Source organism: Dermacentor albipictus, chromosome 10, assembly GCF_038994185.2.
Source record: "Dermacentor albipictus isolate Rhodes 1998 colony chromosome 10, USDA_Dalb.pri_finalv2, whole genome shotgun sequence".
Lineage (NCBI taxonomy): Eukaryota > Metazoa > Arthropoda > Arachnida > Ixodida > Ixodidae > Dermacentor > Dermacentor albipictus.
In genome coordinates this window covers 33,875,952-33,891,678 of record NC_091830.1, presented here as the reverse complement: position 1 = coordinate 33,891,678, position 15,727 = coordinate 33,875,952, and the positions used below count along the sequence as shown (strand labels likewise).

The following is a 15,727-nucleotide window of genomic DNA, read 5'->3' as shown; positions in this document are numbered from 1 at the left end:
TCCTGTATCGGAACTGCGAGCGAAGGGTGGCAAGGGTGTTATTCACTAGTTTCGCGATTGCCCACCAGTTTTACCCATTTTCTGTCTTATCTCCTTGCTCCCTCTCTACCATTCTATTTACATCTCCTCAGGACTTGCACTTTAGTAGAGCGGTAAGCGCTGCAGTTTCTGCAATGCTCTTGCACGGGGTCACAGATAATTACAGCTGTAAAGAGGCTAATGTAATGGCGCTCAGGGAGCTCCAGAGAGCACTGCGCAGATCTGACGCTATGAAAAGCTCCAAACGAGTTTGTCGCGTCGCCATTCCTCTCTGCCCCGTTCCTTCCACGTATACATGCGACTCCCACCCCCCAACGCGGCGTGCAAGACAGCAGCAGCAGCGGAAAAATATAAGGAAAAGGCAAAGAAAGCTTTGCTTTGAAAAAATGTATTTATTTAATAACGTAATGTAGCGTGTCGTCGTGACGTCATCGCGTCCTTTGCGACGTTTCATCACTGCGAGAGCCAACTGTTTGATTTGCCCACTAGACTTTTCGCCTTCAGGAGTAACTTTTATCCCGTCGCCAAGACGCGAATGGTCTATCCAGTTTACTACAGACCTACAATACCTCTTTTTCAGTATGTTCACTATTTGCGTCACCCACAGGTATACTGTGGAGGCACTTCCTTTTTACTGCACTGTGATAATAAGTGAACTTATTTTCGAATTACATTCTCTTATAATATTGTATTATTCCTATAATTGTCGTACGTAATCTACACAGGATACTCAGGCACCCTCTAGTGCTTTCACTTTTTGCCTGATTACGCCCGCCATTCTATTGCAAATAAACATAACGCGAACTCCTTTTCTCAGAGATAAACGTGGAATAAAATGCTGACGTCATGCTGAACAGGATCAGCAAGGGCCGTTGTACTCGATTTTCTAATGTCCCTGTTCGCAAGCTCTAAACGTCCCTCGGACGCCTGTGGTGTGCTCGTTTTCATTCTCAAGCACCCAGCGCAAACTGTCATCGCCGTAACTCCATGATATCCTGCTGGCAGGAAACCATGGCGTGTCGCGCAAGTACGACCCCACTGATTGATTTGGGTCGGCATTTACTATTTAGCTTGAACAGGCCGTCCAGCTAACCTGTTTGTCTTCTTCAATCTCTTCATACACCACACATTTTCTCTCATTGTTCTAATTTTCAACTCACTGGGCCCTTTTCTCTTTTCGTTTTCGCAAAGTGTGTGTCTATCGCTATGGTTACCAAATACGGCCAACGCTCGCACGCTTGCACGCACACACAGAGAGAGAGAGATACGACACACATTCGCCCGCATTCACATTTACACGCCCCGCGCATGCATACACGCCCAAAAGTGTACGCACGCATGCACACAAGACTGCATGCACACGCAAGCACGCGTATATGCTCGCACACGCATACACGCACTCGTACGCACGCATATTCAAATACTGAGACACCAATATGTGCGCTTACGCAAATAAAAGTGCACACGCATGTACGCTCAAGGTGTGTACACCCATATGTACTCCCTCTCCTTTCCTATTGCCTCGCCAAAACATGCGCGTGCAAACCGACCTAATGACACTCGCTCTGCAAATTACTGTTGAAAACGCCAGCTGTAATAAATCGCTTTACGCTTTAAATTTCGCGCTTCTTCGAGTCAATGTGCCCTGCGCCGAGAGAGTGCAAAACTATTTGCTCCTGTCGTGTGACATAACCGCCCATCCCCGACCAAAACACTGCTTTAACACACAACCGATGCTCCGACTAAGTGCCATAAATGCAGATGTTGTGACAAACGACAACCTATTAGCGCAGACAGTTGAAACTTGTTGATACTCGGCTATTATACAGAAATAAAATTGCTTAAAGTTTTGCCCATTCAGTTACGCATGTGCATTGCCGTGAAGTTTCACATGATAGTGAATCTGCAATGTCCAGAATTCCTGAGTATGTTCATGCTACAAGGCACCATGGTATTTTTTAACGTAACACAAAGACATGTGCATGCTTGTTATGTTGTCCAAGGAATAAAATCTGATAATAAGAGCGATGGCCTAACGAACAAGCAACCCATAAATACGTTTTAGGGAAGCAAAAATAGATAATATAATACTTGAAGAGCCCTCCTGGAAAAACAAAAACTGAAGCCAAATTTTGAATTTTGTGTTACGGCCATCTGGTGGAAGACTGTCGAACTGAGTCCTACGTGGCATTATAGAAAAAAAAAAGGTATCATGCAGTACGGGTCGAACCACTGCCAGCATGACGTGATACGATAGATGCCAGCGATCAAACGGCTCGGCCACGGCTTCCAACGTTTCAGCGTGTGATACGCTCGGGTTTTTATAGATACCACGTGAACTTGCATGACTGTGTTTCAGAAATTGCTTTTGGAAACAGTGTTACGCCATGTGTAGAGAGTCCAGATAGACATCAATCGAAAGCTGAGTCTCCGTACTACATACGCTGCAATGACTTTAACGATAAACGCCGTAGTTTTATCACAGGTGCAGCTTTTGTCCCGACGAGCACAAATGTTCGTCGTTTCCATAGGCTTTCATTCAAGAATCTTTAGGAATTCTTGATTGCCACAGCGTGATCACTGCATTTGGCTCGTGTAGATTGCCTTTGAGAACATGTCTGTCACCTGCCTTTTTCAATAATGGACCTGCAGCTTTTCTTAAAGGCGAAAAACCCGCTGGTTCCATTGAAAGCGCGCTAGCTTCGTTCCGGCGCCGCTTGGGGCGCTAGTTGGTACGTGTCCAGAAATGGTGGATATGTATGTGATTGTTTTCCGCGCGTGCGGTCCGCACAAGCATAGACTTCGAGATTTGTTTCTGCTTCTCGGTGGGAACCGTCGCTGGGGCAGCAAATAATTTCAACCAGCATGTTTATTTTTTTTTTAAGCGCATGGCGAATTGCAAAACACGGGCGCTTCTGAACTCCGTCTCATCGGAACGCCGCCGCCGTGGCGGGCAATCGACCCCGTGATTTCCTAGGTATACTTTGTGGCGCAAAATACATTTCTGGAAAATGGACAGAATTGTGTCAGCGATACTTCTATCGTATTATATTCCGCAAAAATGTGCTTCATCCAAAGCATGTTATCATGACCACGTTGTTCTGTCACACCTTGGCTCCCTGCGCATGAGCGGAAGTTGTATCTTCTTCTATGCGTTTGTTCAGGCTGTCAATAAACAGTTGGTAGTTTGGCGCTTCACTGTCTCCCTTTCTTCTGTCCCTTTTCCAGAAATGTATTTTGCGCCACAAAGTATACCTAGGAAATCTAAGCACCAACTTGCCCAAGAAGAAGTCCTTTTGGAATCGACCCCGTGACCTCGCGCTACAGTGTACTAGAGTACGGGCAGTGCGTTCAGAAGGCGGAACGCGCCCCGCACTGCTCTGAAGCCGGAAGCGTGCACAGCTCCCGGATGTATGTGGCGGTGCTGCAGTCGCACGGGCTGTACGGACGCGTTCTCTTTGTGTTGCGGCCGGTTGCAGCATGCTTGCTCTTAATGACTCTGAAGGAATTTCTCGAGTTTCTGTCTCGTTGAGAGCCACATGCAAAGTGTCTTTGCGGCTACTTGAGCCAGTCGACGGCAGATGGGCCCCGTGTGACATTGCGCAGCACTTTGGCTCTGTTAGAATACTTGGAAGGAGAGAGCTTTAAATACCTATTGACATCTAGCCTAAGCCAGTATAAGTTGTAGAACTTCTTGTGAAGTAGTCGTGCGGATTCAACAATCACCCAACGCGGTCTAATTTTTTTATTGTTGTGAATGGGCTGTCTTTCTATAACTTGGCGAAGGCAATGCAAACGGGGAACACAGAGGTCAGTAAAGATTTGGTATCGCTACTTCCCTCACCTGATAATTCTGACAAAGGAGGGGACGTTGCGTCACTTCATGAAGCTGGAAATCTGACGCTGGTAGAGCAAAGGCTAAACAGTACTCGGGCAGAGCACCGGGATTATTTGGAGGAAAGGAGCGATGACCGCCTCTTCCATTATATATGGCAGGGTATGTCGTGCCGAAATTTTTTCACTCGCAACAAATGTGAGGTCTGCCGCTCTCTTCTTTTGCAGAACTGTAGTGTCAGTAGCAGTGTCTCAAAGTTCACGAACTTTTTGACAGGGGAGAATTTCTGTATCCCTCCTAGTTGCTTTTTGAAGCACTATAAAAACTTGAGGGAATATATTTACACCCTTTTTCAGCAAAGAGGAGCTTTGCAGCGACAGCATATTTGATGTCATGATTTGAATGAAAACTTTAAATTTGGCTATGCTATTAGCTACAAATTACATGATGATGATTTAATATCAGCAGTTGTGCGTTTTCATGTCCTTACAAGGCTGCACTTTTACGTTAAATGTAATAATCAGTTAAGACAAACACGACGAAAAAAGAAATTTTATCTGAATGAACAACTTTTCCGGTGCATTCAAATAGCTAATTACTGAATATAATTAAGAAAAGAATTAAGGAATTCACTTGCACATATTACTTCCGCTGTAGGTCTCCAGTGCTTGGGATGGAATATACAAACACTTTTTTCTGCGTTTAGGCATACTGTGTGTAGTTTTGCAGAGATCCCTTTTACTTGGCGTCTTTTCAGCCTGTTTTCTTACTTTCATAGAAATGCAGGTTGTCGGTGTGTCTCATACTCGCACCTGAGCCTGAGGTTCGGGTGCCACTTCACGATGTAAATAAAAGAATTCACGAATAAACTGTGCAGATGTAGTTGCGGGGGGTTCACGAAACAGAATGAAAGAACGAGGGACAAATATTTATAGCGAAAGAAGGTAAATGCCAAGCAGGGAATCTCTTGGCTTTGGGTTATGTACGCATATATTGTTTTGCCTTCCCTTCTACAACAGCGGCTGAGGAACTAAGTGCTTGACGTTGGGTCGCGGATGCCGCGGATGCTTTTTTGTGAATGCGAACAGCAAAATCAAATGTGTGCACCTAGAATCCGAGTTGCTTTAAATCAATTCGATGTTCGTTATTTCAATTCATTGTTTCAGCCGAGCTTTCCATCCGAATACTTTCTGGTTACATGGCAACGTGGCTCAAAACAAGTTTAACGGCTTCACGCCACTACTTTCGTGTTTGCAAAACCTTTGCTGTAAGGTTGATAACGCCGTCTAATGGGCATTGAGATACGCTAGGAGTGCACATATAATTCATCTTTTATATGAATTGAGTTTCGGGGATGCATATTAACATCCGCCGAGCATTTACAAGTCTATTTTACTGCGACAAAAAATGATTATCAACATATAAGCATGCAGCGCTGGCGCTGTACCGTCCGTTCCGTACAGGATGGATGTATGGATGTTATGGGCGTCCCCTTTGGAACAGGGCGGCGGGCTGCGCCACCAAGCTCTTGCTATACTACTACCTAATGTCCTACCTAGGTTAATCAATAAACAAGAAAAAAAACACTATGAACTTCCACTACCAAATTTTCTGATCCCCTGTTCGAAGTGTGCTTTTGTACGTCTCCCTTTTTTGTCGTTTCCATACTTTTCTGTCACCAATCCTCCGATCACCTCTTACTAATCCCTATTGCGGACATGTTTACTTTTCCACTGCTCTCGCTGAACCCAAGGGCTTCAAGGAGGCCAGTGGTGGATAAATCGACCGCTGGTTAGACGTCTTCCCATTCTAATAAAACATGCTCCAAAGCACATGCTTCTTCTTCCTTCTTATATCTCGCTTTGTAGTTGCGTGTTCTAAGGCATCCCGATCTCATTTCGAAAAGTAATGAGCTTCCCATTGGGTTATTATAAATTCTTTCTTTTCTGATTTCGTTTTTTCCTCTTAAGTAGTTACTCATGGCAGGTTTCTTTTCCATTGCCGCCACCCACGAGATTATTTCAGCCTTTCCGACTTTCCACTTGGCGTTCTTTGTTGCTCTCTTGCCCACCCTACAGGCCGCATACTTGCTGGTAAGCTTCCTATTTCTCTTCCTCCACTGTGAATCAATGTTTTTCCTGTACAGATACCTCAACACTCTTCCAGCCCATTTACTTTCTGCCATATTCCTCAGTCGTTCTTCATACTCAATTTTACTGCGAGCTTCCCTCACTTGAAAACTAGTCCAGCCCATATTACCCTGCAGCCCATGTTCACAGCTCATGTTCCTACAGCGCCATCTCGGGATGTCTACATGAAACGCCTCCGCGGCGAGCGCTTCCTGAACACACTGCCCCTATTCTAGTACACTGTACTACGTTCAGTAGGATGACCTCATAGCAAATGAGTCAGCGTGGCTGGTACGTAGGTACACAGTATAGGAAAGTCACTTTAAGCAGACTTGGCGACTTACACTATTACTCCGCGTGCCCTGCCTACTGAAGTCACTTCGTCGCTACGGATGAGCTGCAGAACTTTCCTACAAGACGTTTGTGGATCTACAAGGCACTTTCAAAGACAACGAGCGCATTGATTTTTATATGGTGCTTCCCAATTCCCGAATAAGATTATACGCTATATACGGTCAGTACACCATACACCATACCTATTATACACCATACCACAATTATTCAATCGACTTGAGAGTCAATCGATTTACGTAACGTGCCATTCTCTAAAGAAAGATAGATCTGGAGCATGTTTCTTCATCCTTTAGTTGAAAGCTTCCGTGTAATAGCCTTCTGTCTGATCCAGCTGTCACTAGTTGATGTATGCAATACTTGGGCGCTATTCTGGACATTCCGCCAATTTCTTCGAGGCGTGACGTAGGCGCGACGCATTCAATATGGCGCTGATGGCCCCATTTTGCTTTAGTAACGTGACGCAAACTGGACGTTTTGCCTAACAAACTGAAATGAAGGCACCCAACCTAACGTTCTTCGTAAAGCAAAACAATTTTCCTCCCAAGTAAAAATAGAGCGGCTATCTCAAAGCCTACGATTACTTCGTCGAAAACGCTTCTCGATTCCGTTGTCTGCTGCGCACAAGCCGTCGTCTGCTTCATTAACTATGATGCATGCACCCTGCAAACGGAATGAGTCGTCGTACATTGACGCCAATGCGCTTGTTTTCTACCTTGAGACAACATACATGACCTACCAGTGGTGATGAGCGCATGTTCTAGACCACGTTATCGCTATCTCGCGAAAGGCAAGTGACTCAGTCTGACTCGCCTTCTTGAGAAACGGCCACCGATATCGTTGCGATCACCGATAGCGTTGCGCGCGCCAGAGATATCCGCTAGCGCGACGCAAGAGCCTGCGCAGCCATCGCTTGTTCCGTTCACTGGTTGTTCGCACCGCAGGAGAAAACTTCAAAGCACCGCCTTGCGTACATTCCTAAAAATAAAAGGATGTCATCATCATAACTTTTGATTCTGCGAAAAGGGATTACTCTTGATTACAATACAAACGCAGGAGTAAAAAGTGGACAACGTAGCAGAAAGTTTGCCATGTCCAACCAATATTATTTCATCTTAATATGTTCTTTTAAAGAATGATGCCCCAGAAAACAAATGCCAACACCACCCGAGAGCGATGCAAATACCATGAGCATGCGTTATGAACAAAAGATTTTCATGGCGTCAAACGACGGGGAAAATGTGGTGATACGCATTAATCTCGACCGCCATTGCGTATTGCTGCTCCCTAGTATAATTCGCGTGGCTCGTCGCACCGCAAATTATGGCGGAAAATCTCTGTAATGCCGGCCCACCGAAACGTCACGCAACGTCAAATTGGCGTTTACGAAACGGCCCTTCCTGTGACGCTCCCCACAGCATATTCCTTCAGCCAATCAGCAAGCTGGCATGGCGCATATCTTCTATCGCCACCACATGTTCGTGAAATTGCAGATGCATTGCTCTGGCTTCTGTACGCTACTGCTCGCTTTCTTTTTGAAGCGCTAACGTCGTAGTACAGCTGCCAAGGACCCAAAACATGCATTAATCGATAAAATTTGCAGCTCCACGCCACGTTTCGTCACAATGATGAAAATGCAAAATTGCATTTTGCAAAACTTACGTTTCCCGGCACAAATTTCAAGGCACGTGAGTTCTCCACAGCCAATCAGAGAGTCAGCATGGCGGATAATGGTGGCCGTGCAGCCGCCATGCGTGTCCAGAATAGCACCCCTCTTTCGCCTTATGAAACTGAGCATGCCCATCAGTTAAGCTTGTTTTCCTCACGCAAGAGCACAGCATTCGATAAAAGATAGCGGGACCTATCATTCGCTCTACGGGAACCGGGTAACGCCTCACTCCTGCAGCCGTGGCAACAACTTCCTTTTTGTTCTCGTAATTTATCAACGCCACTGCGCCGCCGCAGCGACGAGACGCCTGCATTTCCTGCATGCTGGAAAACGCCGTGAGCGGACATCCATTGCCGGCGCTGTGTGCTTCGTCCAGTAATCGGTCAGCGTTGTCCCTGGGTGGGCTGTTTCGACACCTGTGGGCGACATACAAAGGTGAGCCTGTGCGACTTTCATTGAAGCGCGCTGTCCGGTGGACGGCAACCTATCGTAGTGCATCTGGTTAAGCAAGATGGGGGGTTCGCTCGCAACGTTTGCAGTGTCGCTCACTGACAGCCATACCTGGCGCGGTTCTCGTTATCGTCGCTGAATCGGATTGTGCAAGAGACTATGACTGTTCGCGAATCGTAGGGCCTATTTACGTCGATGTCTTGCTACTGGTCACTAACCTCTAAACGACGCTTTCCGGTGGCGTTCTAGCGCGCTCGAATCGCCGAGGGTGATTCGAGCTGTGATTGCTCGCAGCTCCGAGTGTTGTAGTTCCGGTTTCAAGGTGCCCGAAATCTTCATAACTCGAGTCACTGGCAGGTAAAATAAAGGTAAACACCCAAACCGCGAAGCGTAGAAGCAGTGGTTTGCCTTTTGGACGGATTTACATCGTGGAGTAGTGAACACAGTGTGAGCATCGAAAGATAAAACGAAAATAAATCTGTGAAAGAATATTAATTTAGCATTTGTCGGGCTGACGGCGCAGTTACAGTGGGTTCTGCTAATGAGATCGAGGCCACGGGTTCGAATCCAAGCCACGGCAGCCACATTCCGATGGTGGCGGCATGCAAAAACACTCTTGTGCCGCGTATTGGGTCCCCGCTAAAGAACGCCAGCTCGTCAGAATAAGCCCAGAGCCCAGGGCATCCCCCCCCCCTCCTCTGCGGCGTGCCCCACAATTATATCGGCGTTTTGGCATGTGACTCTCAATATCAATTACTCTTTAAGTATTGCGCCGTACTTATAGCAGCTCGAGATTATTGTCGAGAGCACCACTCGCTTTATCAATTTCTGATATTCTGCCTACATGTCTGCCATGGCAGCTGCTCAAGTTAGCTCTAATTAATGTTCCACGCATTTCTTAATTTTATTAGAAAAGATTAGAAGGCGATCCACCGGTTAACGACCTTTTATGCTCTTTCGCTACATTGCCGAGATTGTAACTGCAAGCCACAGTTAGATGAATGCGCGATATTGTACAGGCATAAGAATGAAGATACGCGTCTTATGTTAGAGGCATGGCATATCTATAAGGGTGGAAGTGCGTGCGTGAGTCAGCCTTCGATTACTTTACATAAGGATGAGATTAAGTGCCTTAACAGTTATCTCTCACGTAGACCAGCACGTGTACCCGATTGACACGTGGTGTTACCATTCCTGAGCATGCGCAGATGAGTTTTGTGTCTTCTTTCATTTTTCGCCTCAGTGCTCCCTTCAGTTGATAGTCGGCGTTCGTGTTGTCCACTTCTCTACTCTTGTGTCCTGTCTGCACGCCTCACTTATATTTTGCATAATGAATCCTTACCAACTACCTCAGCTTTCTGTCTTTCAAGATTTGGTTTCAGTATTGGATTTTTCAGGGGTGTCCTCCAAATATTATGTTGTCTGTTGCGCTTCCTAAAACCTACTAATGGGTCGCTTATTTCTTAGGTCATCGCTTTTATTATCAGATTTTATTGCTTAGACAACATAATAAAAAGCTTGTACATGTCTTTTTCTTACGTTAAAAAAGATACTATCATGCCTTGTAGCATGGACATACTCAGGAATTCTGGACATTTCACCTTCACCATCCTGTGGAACTTCACGGCGATGCACATGCGTAACTTAGTGGGCAAAATTTTAAACAACCTTATTTCTATATGATAGCCGAGTATCAACAAGCTTCAACTGTCTGCACCAATAGCTTGTCGTCTGTAACAACATATGCATTTATGGCACTTAGTAGCAACATAGGTGGTGCGTTAAAGCAGTGTTTCGGTCTGGGATGGGTGCTTATGTCACACGACAGGAGCAAATGGTTTTGTACCCTATGGGCAGAAGGCACATTGACTTGAAGAAGCGCCAAATTTAAACAGTAAAGCCATTTATTACAGCTGCAGTTTGAACGGTGATAGCAGAACGAGTGTCATTCAGACTGTTTGCACGCGCATGTTTTTGCGAGACAACAGGGAACGAGAGGTAGTGCATGTGCGTGTACAAGCCGTGAGCGTGCGCGTGTGTGTAATTGCATTTGCGTGTGCGCGCGTGCTTGTGTCTTGGTATTTGAATCTGCGTGCGCACGAGTGCGTCTGTGCATGTGCGAGCTCACCGAACCCGTCGTGGTTGCTCAGTGGCTATGATGTTGGGCTGCTGAGCAGGAGGTCGCGGGATCGAATCCCGGCCATGGCGGCCGCATTTCGATGGGGGCGAAATGCGGAAACAGCCCTGTACATAGATTTAGGTGCACGTTAAAGAACCCCACGTGGTCCAAATTTCCGGAGTCCCCCCCTTACGGCGTGCCTCATAATCAGAAAGTGGTTTTGGCACGTAAAACCCCATAATTTAATGTGCGAGCACACGTGCATTTGTCTGTGTGTGCTGTTCCGTTTGCCTGCGTATGTACATTTTCGTGCGTGTGACGCGTGGACGCGCATAAATGTAAATGCGGGCGAGAATGTGTCGTATCTCTTCTCTCTCTCTCTCTCTCTCTCTCTCTCTCTCTGTGTGTGGGTGTGTGTGTGAGAGAGAGAGCACTTCCCCGCTAACCCCTACTCTCCGGGCTGAATGGGATATAGAGTTTATTTAGACCAGTATTTTTATCTACGAGACAAGAACGAATCACTGAGCATTTATAGCGCTATCTCTTTCTGAAAGCGAAATCAAGGCAAAATAGAAAAAAACAAGCCTGCGCCGTCAATATCGCTGCGCCCGATTTGATGGCACCGTGACCATCGGCACGGCTCCGTGAGCCGCTACGTAGCTGTTCACCTTCGTTATCTTCCTTCCCACGGCGGCAGCTCACTGTCTTCAAGCCAGCCACGCGCTAAACCTGCGCCATCATTGCATCATGCGTTGCTTCTACGACAAAGCAAGCTTTCGGCGGCACACGTTCGCTGGTATATTGATATTAAAACTCTGAACTGCTTGCGTCGGAATAGACAGCGTTAAGAGGACGCTTTTTAGCTCGGGTGCTCTAATCTAAACACACGTAAAAGGAGAATTCGTTTTTCTGGGCAATCACTGAACCAAATTAGCCAAGGTTTCTTGAATTTAAAAAGGTTAAATATGTAGTGGCTGTTGGTTTCGAATTTTTCATTTAGACCATAAATGTTTTATTAAAAAGTGGCAAAAATCGAAAATTTTCAGATATCGATACTATCAAGTTTACAACGCTGTAACTGGGAAACAAAAAATGATATAACAAATATGTGAATTGCATATAATAGTACATCTAAAGCGGCCAAAAACGATTTGTTACACACGAATCTAAAAAAATTTAGTAATATGTCCTTTGCGGAACCCTTGTGCACAACGTAAGAAATTCCCATAAGATGTCAAATGATATATCAAATTTGACCGCTTTGAATGATCAAGTGGATACTATTTTTAGAACCGCGATATTTGTTCTTGATGCAGAGCCATTAATTTATCAAGTATTTGATAATCATTTTCATAACGGTCGTCTCCTAAAGCGAAATTCCGCTTCCCATGGTCACTAGAACTTAACTTTCTCTCTCAAATGCAACATTTTTCATTAAAATCGGTCCAAGGGTTATATGAGAAAAAATGGCTGTGGCTTAGGTAAGGTTAAGCCCAGGATGCGAAGCATACTAGCCTTTATTTTAGTTGTTGAACCACTGTTTAGCCTGGTGAACTGCTGTTGCTTGGCTATATTTGGTTCGGCTAGACGAAGAAACAACTCATGCATTACTTCTTCGCCTTCAAGAGTGGAACGCGACAGCGTTCCCGTCGACCCGCCAAGGGGTGTAAGACAATGGGCTACAGGGCAGCGACTACGCGCCCCGCATTGGACGCGGTGAGCGTCGAGCAAAGCAGCGTTCGGCGCGGCAACGAAATGTGCGCCTGAGCAAGAGACGCACGCCTTAGAAACAGCGCGTTTCTAAGGCAACACCGCATTCACTAGAGGCGCTTTTGTACCGCTTTGAAGCGTTGTACTCGTGGCTCAGTGGTAGCGTCTCCGTCCCACACTCCGGAGACCCTGGTTCGATTCCCACCCAGCCCGTCTTGCAAGAGTTGAGCCAAAGCCACTTCTCCTCTGTCGTGACGTCACGGTGTCACGTGATTTCATGGTCACCGCCGCGCCTGAGGAGCTGGGTTGAGCCCTCGTAATATGCTTCGCATAAAATGTTTTTGCGTTTTACATGTACTTGAATAGGCCACGTCGGAGTTGGGCCCGAGCTAAAGCTTCCTCGTAATCAAAGTCGAAAGCGGTCTGTCCACCAGGAACACGCTTACGAAGCCATATTCTTGACAGCACAAAAGGCTACATGCGGTCAGGTTGACTTTACATACTTTCTTTTTCTTCGTCAGTTACGCTTTCCGAGACCGTTTAATTGGAAAATTTTCGTTAGCATAGCTCTTACAGAAAAAATATTTATGTTTAATCAAAATGTCTTCGCTCGGCTAAATAACCTCGAGGATGGGGTCGAGACTACTCTTTTTTTAGCCATTTAAGATCAATACATGAAAATATAACTAAAGTAACCTTCGTAATTAGGCACACCACGTCTCAACTTATCCGTATCTAGAGGTTACGAATATGAACACTCGAATGATAAAATTATCTCACCAAGACATATATGAATGATAAAATTCTCACCAAGACATATATTGGTCAGTGTTTTTATTTGGTGCAGTTAAAAACAGTCGGCATATTGATAGTGGAGTAGGCTTCCTGTAAAGCAATTGTGAAAGCACGTTCACTAATCACGTTCACTAATCACGTTCACTAATCACGTTCACTAAGCACGGTCACTGAATGGGCGAGTTGGTATTGCGTTCTAAAACTGGTACATCACAACATAGAAAGGAGGAAAGAGTTGAAAGTCAGCGCTCTGTTCCTGTATCTGGCCGGCTCGGCTCCTTTCTTCCTTTCTATGTTGCGCTGTACCAGTTTCAGAGTGTGGAAGCATGGACAGGTTTTCTTGGCGCAAATCAAGGTCATGAGCTTAAACGCACGTTCCCAGCCATGCACTTCTGCCTTTACAATGGATTCTTCTATATTATACAAGAAGCTCCTCAGCGCTATGGTACATCAGAGATGTGCGAGAACATGCCGTTTTTTTTTCATCTTGCCCATTCATATGCTGCTTCATGTGTTGCCTGTCCACTTTAGCTGTCAAATCTGGGACGTCCAGACGTAGGCTGCCCATAACCATTTGGTGTTTTGCAGCAGCCTATGCCGTCACTGCTAGATCGTAGGCAGTCTTAGAAGTTAGGTCTCTCTCGGCCAACAAACGTTGCTGCACAATGGTGTCGGAGATTCCAAAAACTAACCGGTCCCTCAGCATTACGTCAAGAGGAAGCTGGTTGTTGTTGAACCCGCAGTTCCCGGCTAGCTTACGTAAATCTGTAACGTAGTCTGCGATAGATTCGCCGTTGTGCTGATCTCGCTTCGAGAACACGTACCTTGAATATAGCTCGGATGGCTTCGGGTTGATGTGGTCCTTCACGGCATTTACGACGGACTGGTAGTCAGCGTTCGGTGGCCGGAGAGGCTTGACGAGGGTAGCTATCAGGGAGTATGTATCCTCCCCACAGCAACAAAAGCAATACTGCCCTCTTGTCGGCGCCTTCGTCGAGCTTGTTTGCAGTGTAGCATAGCTCTATACGCTCGATGTAATCATCGCATGAAGAGTTACCATTTAAATGAAATTCGCTGATACGGACGCCGAAGGCCATCTTGTCTGGAATGCCCTCCCCGCATGGGCACAACCGTGCCTTGTCATCAGTGTAATAACCGATGTGGACGCAGCAGCAGCTTTGCAAGATCAAAGACGTTGCTGATGCCCGAGTCACTTTTAGTGCATTTCAACCCTGATGGACCCCTAATTCTGTCTTGCGATGCATCTACCGTGGGTGTGGTAGCTGTATTAGCCCACAGCAAAGCTCAAGGACGCGAGCAACCTGTTGCTCATGCGTCAACAACACTCACTAAGGCGAAACGTAATTACGCCCAGATTGACCGTGAGGCTCAAGCTACTGTCTATGGGATCCGTCAATTTCATCAGTACCTCTGTGGGCGAGAATTCCGCATCTTGACAGATCATAAGCCACAACTCGGTATCTTTCAAAGAGACAAGCAGATTCCTGTTGTTTTGTCAACGCTCATGTTGCGGTGGTCTCTGTTGTTATCTGCTTACGAATACAAACTGGAGTATAGAAGGACGCAAGATCAGGGCAAATGGTGACTGTCTAAGCAGGCTACCGATACCCGGTGACAGGAGGGACATCGAGCCTCCTGGCGACGTCCTTTCGTTGGAAGCAATGGAGTACCCTCCTGTGAGCTCAGCAGACGCCGCATCAGCCACTATGCGTGATCCTTGCCTGCCTGTTGCAGGTGAAGAAATGGGTCGCAACTGGCTGGCCAGAACAAGGTGTGTCCCCAGATTATGCTGCCTATCAGGTGAGGCGCCGAGAGCTGTCTTTTCACCGTGACAGCCTTCTGTGTGGTAATAGGGTCATTCTGCCAGAAGAACTGAGAGAGAATGTCCTCGCCATTCTGCATGCAAATCACCCTGGCATAACGGCCATGAAAGCTCTGGCAAGGTCATATGTGTGGTGGCCGAAGATCGATGCCAAGATTGAAGATTTCGTGCGTCATTGCAAACTCTGCAGTCAAGAGAACAGACAAAGCGAACCTAAAACGCCTGTGCATTTTTGGACGAAACCCGAAAGCCCGTGGAGTAGAATCCGCATTGATTTTGCAAGGCCGGTTAAGGGCGTTTTCTTTCTTGTCGTGGACGCGCTATCAAAATGGACCGTGATCGAGACAATGCCATCGCTTCATTCCTCAACTGTGATAGGAAAACTGCGAAGAATATTTGCTTCATACGGATTGCCGGAGTTGTTTCTGATAACGGCACAGCCTTCTCGAGCAACGAAATGCAGTCTTTATTGAACAATAATGGCGTGCGCTACATGTATACAGCGCCATACCATCCTGCAAGCAACGGAAGGGCTGAACGCATGGTTCACGAGTTAAAGTGTGCGCTCCGAAAGCAGAGCCAGGGCGCAGTGGCGTGTAAAGTTTCTCGTTTTTTATTCAAGCAGCACTCCACGTCCCATTCGGAAACCGGGAAGACGCCTGCAGAACTCATGCTGGGCAGGAGCTTCCGCTCTGTCTTGTCGAGACTGCACCCTGACGCAAAAGGCCCTGGACGTACCACGCCGCCATCCTCGAGGGAGTTTCTACAAGGTGGCCCCGTGTATGTG

The 15,727-nt window shown here is 46.4% G+C and overlaps 1 protein-coding gene across 7 annotated transcripts in view; it reads left to right on the top strand.

Annotated features, from left to right (window-relative positions):
• Positions 1-8,118: 8,118 nt before the first annotated feature.
• The window catches only part of LOC139051089 (uncharacterized), a 53,030-nt gene continuing 45,421 nt past the window's right edge, over positions 8,119-15,727 (top strand). For 3 of the 7 annotated variants that reach the window (XM_070528177.1, XM_070528174.1, XM_070528173.1), the window contains exon 1: positions 8,123-8,458. The gene's annotated coding sequence lies outside the window, so the exon portion shown is untranslated. Of the gene's footprint in view, positions 8,459-15,727 lie in introns of all 7 variants that reach the window. The other 4 variants (XM_070528176.1, XM_070528175.1, XR_011509225.1 and 1 more) reach the window with 4 other exon arrangements.